Genomic DNA, 6263 nt, shown 5'->3' on the forward strand with positions numbered 1-6263 from the left:
ATAAGATCTCTCACAGCATTTCATATTCTTGTCTGAGTGCATATTTACAAGCTGTGTGCACAATCTTTGACACAGCTGTGTTTTTATAAGGTAGACTCTCACAATGTTAATATCTCTCACATTATATAAGGTAAGGTCATGAGCTTGCCCCATGTGAAAGGATGCATTGCTGGAAATAATTTTTTTACTAAAATTGGATTCAATGCTGGTTTAGAAATTGTGTAATGGTTTCATTGGAGTTGTAATATACACCACTACTGTGTCACAAAAAGTGACGCACCGGCGACGTAAAAGTGACGCATGGTCTCATAAATGAGGCCCTCAAGCGCACCACAGGGAAAACAGTGCAATCCTTTGTTTCTTTGGACTTTTTTTTAATCTTTTCTACTCTATATCTATCCTTTTTTTCTAGATCTATATTTTGTGTTTTTTCAACTTTTCGTTACTTTTAAAGCTACTTTTTTAAACTTTTTTTTTTACTTTACTTTTTCCCTATTCTTTCCTTTTTTTTCTTTCTGCTGTACAGGACCATGGCAAAGGGAGCCGGGAAGGAGAAGGGGAAGGGACCCGCACCCCGTACCCGGCTCCCATGCGGGCGATTGCGGGGGGAGCTAGTCACAGCCCGGGAGATCTTCAGTGCGGAGGAGGCGGTCGCACTGGTTTACTATGTGCAGCGCCGCCTCCCCAAGACCATTGCGGCAGGCGGCAGGATCGTGAGCGAATATGGCCTCCGGGAACGTCGGAAGCGGTGGGAAAAGGTGTGCCGGGCCATGTATCAACACTCTCGGGTCCAGCGCACCTACAACCAGGCCATGTACCGGTGGTCTGACCTCCTGGACCGAGAACGCGACCTGCTCGACCTGATAGGCGTCGAGATCCCCGGGCTTGGTGAATAGTAGTAGCTATTTAATCACTACTCTGTTTTCTCCTGCTCTATGTGTTATCACATTGCAAATTTTTGTTTTTTCCAAAGAGCAATAATGCTGCCTATTAGATTGCAGATAAATTATGTTTCAAAATGTTCTGTGATTGTATTTCTGGTGCACTTCTCTCCTGCTCAGTGGCGGTGCAACTATGCCTATTTGTTTTTGATTTTTCTTGCTCATTTCTTTGGCCTGAGTAATTATATATGAGTGTACTTTACAGAACTGCGTAATGCTAGACACTAAGGGGCAGATTTACAATTACTGGTGCATCCCTGCAAATTAGCAGGGATGCACCAGTATTTGTGCGCCACGCCTCCACCACCCATGGTGCGCCGCATTTACAATGCGGTGCACCATGGGGCAAAAATTACACAGAAGCATCACACATCTGTGCCCTAAATGCAGTGCATTGCTGGAGTTGCGTCGCAACCACAATGCAGCTCCAGCAATGCTCCGGGGTGCCCAATCTCCCCAATGCTGCATCAAGCCGTACGTCTGCTTCAAGCAGGCGCAGGGTTTTCACTGAGTGATGCTGCACTGGCCTAAAAGTGACTGAGTGAAATCTTGTAAATTTCACTCAGCCACTTTTAGGATGTGTTCCTGCACAGGAATGCACTCCCTTGCGCCTGAACGCCCCCTGATGGTGCAGGGCTTTACAACGTGATGCATCTCCCAGATGCGTCAAGTTGTTAATATACCCCGCAACATGGCGCCTCTTTAGCGCTGCGTCACAAAAGTCACGCAACGATGGAGCACAAAAGCCGCAAGGGACTTGTAAATCTGCCACTAGAGACTTAAGTCCAGTCCTTCCTTTGTTCATCTGCCACGAAGAAGAGATAGTGGTGGTGGATTGATAGTTTGAGTATTTTAATGTAAATGTAAATTTATACTTGTATAGCGCACTACTCACCCGTAAGGGTCTCAAGGCGCTTGTACGAATACCGCTGTGGAACCCATCCAGGCTTTTCCTGTGAGGCGTCCACTCCTGGGCACCCCCAAGGTGGAGGCCAGGCATCCTTAGCGTTGTTGGGGCCGCTGTGGAGATTAAGCAAGCTATTGCCCAGAGTTGCAGAGTGGGACTCCATGATTGGAATAGGCACGAGGCGAGAATTATCAGGTCCGTGGAATTTTGAGCCCAAGACCCGCCGAGGCAGGGAATTGAACCCTGGTCCCAGGCCAGACCTCTGCATTAGGGTCTGCCGCTCTAACCATTGAGCCACACTTCTCCACTTAATGACTGGTTATATAGTAGGAAACTTACTTTTTAGTGTTCTAGCTGGTCTGTAATCATGATGGACTTTGTCTGTCACTTAACGTGCTGCGTAGTGCTGCCTGCCAGTCCTAGTCGAACCTTTTTGTAGTTTGTTTAGTGAGTTACATAACTTTCCAAGTCGACGGTCCGCGAATCCAGCAATACTAATATCCTAGTAGACCACATCAGATAGGTCAATAAATGTAGTGCAATTGTTGTCTATTTGCTATTTCCCCGAAATAATTTCTTATTGTTCTTGTGAAATGGTCGATTTGGTTAACAACAATTATCCATGTTTGGTTCTTTCTTTCATGTTGTACATCAGCTCCCTCCAGGGGCAAGAGGACAGTGGAGGAGGTAGCGGCGCCGGCGGACGAGGACCAGGAAGGCCAGGATCGGTGAGGCAAGAGCTCCTCTGCTGGCCCCAGTAAGTTTTCATGTTAATATTAATAATTATACTTCCCTCTCTTTTAGAGAACCTATTTTTTACTAACGTTCCACATTCGATTTTTCCTACATCGTCTTTGATCTTTTTTGTAGACTGTTTCTAAATTCTTATCCTGCCTCTACTATGACTCCCTGTGGTACTACTCGATTATTATTATTATTAGTCGGTCTGTGTAGCTAACTAAGCTTGCACAGTTGGCAAAAGGTGTTAAACGAAACTCCCGTTCTATTCAGCAATAGCTCTATGCACTGAGTGCAGTCCTCTGGGTTGTCCATTATGTCTTTTGAAGTCTTCGAAATGTTTATGCTTTGACAATTCCCAACGATAAACTGTCAATGACCACCAAGAAAGAATAAGATACTAGTTTACTTTTTGATTCGATAGGAGGACAAGGCATACTACTATTGTTGCAGGGACAATTCTGCACAAACAGAACTAAGGACACTAAATGGTGCATTGTTTATCAATTATAATAGGCTCAGTTAGACTTTCCACATACCTCAGTCATAACAGAATTTGAACCCCCAATCTCCTTACTGACTAGATAGTGTGACAGAGTCCTTTAAATCCCTAATTCATCGTTGATTGATCCCCAATGATGATTATCCAACCCAGGACATAAGACTACGAAGTCAGAGTCCTGAACTTTCAGAGCCATGGACTCATGCTTGCAAATTGCAAACCCTTTCGCTCACTCACTCATGACTAAAAACCACAGAGTCTATGTAAGTTTTAAAGCTTTATTAAAAGTAAAAACATTTATTAAAATCAAGTTCACCATACAACATAAATGGTGGATTGAAAATGTAAAAGTGCTTAGTGATCTCACACATTAATTGTGGGCGAGCACTCACCTGGTTGGAACTTCAAATCTTCTTTGTGGTGCTGAATCGTTGCTGACTCCGTCCTACTGATGATGATCTGATGTTGCTCTTGTTCTTAGAAGGGAAGCCTCTGTCTGTTATGAGAAAAACAGTGCATGTTAAAAAGCAAGCACTCATCAGTTGTGCCAAAAAGTGTAGCAATACAACTCCCTTCCCTGAAAAAAAGTGCAATTTTTACTTTTGACTAGACAGTCACAAATTATTACATTTGTTTGTGTAGTTGTAGTGACATTTTTTCATTCCTAGACAAAATACTAGGGAGTGGTGTATATGGCATCTAAAAATCTGAAATGTATTTTCTAGGCGGACCATCGGCACAACCATCCACCGGTGCCGGGGCCAGCGCGGAGGTGGGCACTCCTGGGGCGGAGGCGGTGCAACAGCCAGCGGAAGCTGCTGTGGGGGATGCCACGGTAGTGGCGGACAGTGGTAAGCTATTCTATTCCTTACTTATTGAGATAGCAGACTGCAGAGTGTGCTCTCTGCACGGGTGTAGTATGCGTTGTACAGTACAAGTATACTATACTGTTAAGAAGACTTGCAAATTTAGAACTAAATTTTTATTAACCAGGTAGTAGCCTCCTCTAAATTGACTTCAACTCAGCTGTGAAAGTTTTTTTTAGAATCCAAGTCAGATCAGAGATGAACTTAATGGATGGTATGAACGAAAAGGGAAAGAAGGGTGTAAGTAAGTGTGGAAGAACGAGCGAGTTAAAAGTAATGATGACTGGCAAAGAATGATACGTGTTTTTGAATGCTGCCTGAGGTGGCTGGGAATATGATGCATGTCCGGTTGAAGGATGAAGCAAGGATGGGTGGAAGGAGAAAGGAAAGAGGACTGCCTGGGTGGGTGAAACAGAAACTGTATGTGTGCGCAATATATCCTTTGGTTGAAATTCAAATGCAAGTCAAGCACGATGCATGGCTTGCGGTTTCCAAAATAAAATGAAAATGTTGTTTTCCCGTGAGAAAAAGTAAGGTTTGTCCACTTGAGACATTAAGAAGAATGATTGACATTTACTTTGAATGGATGGATGCCTGGATCATGGTACTACCTGACTCATAGATAGCATATGTGTATGTAGAGAGAGTAGACGGTCACTGGATGAGCTAAGTGTTACTTTGAAGAGCATGTAACACCGCACCCGCACGTCCGTTACAGTGTAGGAAAGGCAAGGAAAAGAAGTTGTAATTTTTCCGAATATTACCATGAATAGTAGCAGTACTTTGTACTGCAAGCACAGCATATATCCGGCGATTACGGGGGCCACTCACTACCTCTGTTAATAATTTTAGTACAACTCTGTCATTCATGTGTGGCCTCTCAGTGTTCACTCAATAAAAAACAAAGCACCTAAAGTCATCCCATATGTAATCAACTACATAGCCTGTGAAGGGATAGATAATCATATTATTCATCTTCTTCATTTTCCTTTTCTAGTAGTCATTGGCACTGTAGGGTAAAAGTTAAATTAATTATTCAGTAGCCCTTGTAACAGAGTATTCTCAGTGCCACCCGTAATTGAAAAGTAAGAGCTTCACCACCTGCATGTACTGGACAGGTACAGTAACGCAAGCCTGTGTCATCATAGCGTGCAGGTTGACTGCGCTGGCATTATGCCGGCTTCCAGAAGTTTACGTACCAATTTCGCTAAGCAAGAGAGAAGAAGAAGAATAAGACTGGTGTACTGTCATAGTCGACTCTGATGTACTGAGTCCATAGTACTCATAGAATTGATTCCTGAAACTCCCACTAATGTTAGAGCAAGAATTGGGAGGTTAGATAGATACAGGACACAAATGTTATGTACTGTGCTTGCAAGTTGCTAGTTCTACTGTGACACAACTTTCTGCTGAATTATTTTGTGTTAATCTTAAAGAGCATTGGTTACAGCCTATGTTTTTCTTTCTTCATATAGATGCTCTTTCCAAACTGTCAAGGAAGGAGATGGCTAGACCGGCCCAGCAACGGAAACCGGAGGCGACTGTCACCAAATATCGGCAGCTGGTGGCCCAGGAGGAGGAGGACACACAGTCGACCACAACATCCACAGGGACAGCTGCATCCTCCTCCGCGCTCCCTGGGTCAGCCAGTCAGTGCAGGCCTCCAGCGGTACGGAGCCGTGGTACCGCAGCCACCCGCCACCCCCAAGCAACAAATAAATCAGCTGCCCCCGCAGCAGGTGCAAGGCACGCATGCACCGCCTAACCCTCAGGGTGTCCTACCTTGAGAAGGAGCAGAAGAAACTGAGAATCCTGCTCAAGAACCTCCGCAAGGAGCATGACCACCTGACCCAAAAAGTACGCCGCCGGCGGCATTAGAGAAGGAGAGACTGTCCCTTGCCCCTTTTTTAAAGACTTTTGGGGGGTGGGAATTGGGAGTTGGGTTTTTTGGACTTTGGGGACTTTATTTATTTCATGGACATTCGTTGGGGTTAGGTGGGGGGGGTGGGTTGGGACTTGCGGGATAGTTTATTTTTGTTAGGGATATAAATAATTATTACTTTCAACTTAAACATAGCATACGTGTTTTTACTGCAGTTGAGGCTGGAGGGGGTGGGTTAACTGTAAGTTTGTTTTCCTGAAACTTAAGTGGCTTCTTTATTCAAATTGTGTAAGTAATTGCCCAAATGTTTACTAAAGTAAGTGCCTCTCACAGAGTCAGTGAATTCAATTGTCCTAGGACTTTACTAGTACTACCGCCAGTCTCTCGTCTCTCATACTACTCCATTATTCTTCCTCCCCCCAAACGC

General features: G+C 44.3%; 1 long non-coding RNA gene across 1 annotated transcript; it reads left to right on the forward strand.

Moving 5' to 3' along the window:
- The first annotated feature begins 438 nt into the window (after positions 1–438).
- Positions 439–5906, forward strand: LOC147725402 (uncharacterized). Its single transcript, XR_015309823.1, has 4 exons — positions 439–888; positions 2504–2605; positions 3814–3939; positions 5430–5906. It is a non-coding gene; the product is annotated as an uncharacterized LOC147725402 (long non-coding RNA).
- The last annotated feature ends 357 nt before the right edge of the window (positions 5907–6263 follow it).

This window comes from Lissotriton vulgaris, chromosome 3_2 (genome assembly GCF_964263255.1).
Source record: "Lissotriton vulgaris chromosome 3_2, aLisVul1.2, whole genome shotgun sequence".
Taxonomy (NCBI): Eukaryota; Metazoa; Chordata; class Amphibia; order Caudata; family Salamandridae; genus Lissotriton; species Lissotriton vulgaris.